The 1,100-nt window shown below is 35.4% G+C and overlaps 1 non-coding gene across 1 annotated transcript; it reads left to right on the forward strand.

The window, feature by feature from the left end:
• Window positions 1-752: 752 nt before the first annotated feature.
• On the forward strand, window positions 753-859 carry LOC143661795 (U6 spliceosomal RNA). Its single transcript, XR_013164847.1, has one exon. It is a non-coding gene; the product is annotated as a U6 spliceosomal RNA (small nuclear RNA).
• Window positions 860-1,100: the final 241 nt, after the last annotated feature.

The raw sequence follows: 1,100 nt of genomic DNA on the forward strand, positions 1-1,100 counted from the left end.
ATCTTATTGTGGGTAATGAGGTTTAAAATGTGTTTAAAGTTTTATCAACTGCAGACTTTTCCATTTTAGCAATTGAATCCACTTTTACTATGGTACTTATATTTTTATAAGTAAATTCAGTGGCCTTAAGGAAATAAGCTAATCAAAATAAATAAAAAACATAATTGGTAGGCATTAAGATTTTTATTTTGAAAAGGTCTTACATGGTTGCCATTGTATAAATGGAAGAAACTAAGAGCCCAAAACTCTAACCAGATTAAAGGGAAGAAGTGGCAGCTTCCAGGACAAGGGGAGGCAAAGTGGCTTGGACCAGGGTGACACGGGAGATGTGGAGAGTAGAATTGAGGGGCCCTGTGTTGATGTGGGGTGGAGTTGCCTGTTTTTAACTTCCACATCCCCCTCCATTACATTTAAAAATATTTTGATCATAATATCATACTCTTTTTGGAACTTGTTTTTCTAACATTTAAAGTTTTCCAATGATTGTTGATTCATAGGAAATTGCAGAGGCAGTACAGATGTCCCACCCAGTTTCCACAATAGTTGCATCATATATAATTATAATAGCATATCAAAGCCAGGAATTTAACAATGGAATTATGTGTGTATAGGTTTGTATAAATATCTCATCATTGAAGATACAGAACTATTCCATCACCACCAAAATGCGACTCATGCTACCCCTTTAGAGTCACATTCACTCTCCTCCCATGGTAAAGTCCCTAATATCTGTAACCACTAAAGTCTTCTCCGTCATCTAACATTTGTCACTGCAAGAATGTGAACTTATGTACAGAGAAGATTAGCATGGCCCCTGTGTAAGGATGACACACAAATTCGTGAAGTGGTCCATATTTTTATGATAAAAAAGTATTTAAGCCCTCTAGCCTCCTATATTCTGGAGCAGCTAGAAGGGAAAATCTGAGAGGATCATATGGTAGCTTATGACAAACTCTGCGATCTGTCCTGTAACCAGTTGTTGAAGAGTGCTTTGAAAACTATTGCTTTTTTATTTCTTTGCTTTTATATATGTTATACTATACAATTTAAAAAGTTAGAAAAAAACAAAACTATGAAGAGACAGAAAATGACAGTCATGA

The sequence above is a fragment of the Tamandua tetradactyla genome, chromosome 17 (assembly GCF_023851605.1).
Source record: "Tamandua tetradactyla isolate mTamTet1 chromosome 17, mTamTet1.pri, whole genome shotgun sequence".
NCBI lineage: Eukaryota > Metazoa > Chordata > Mammalia > Pilosa > Myrmecophagidae > Tamandua > Tamandua tetradactyla.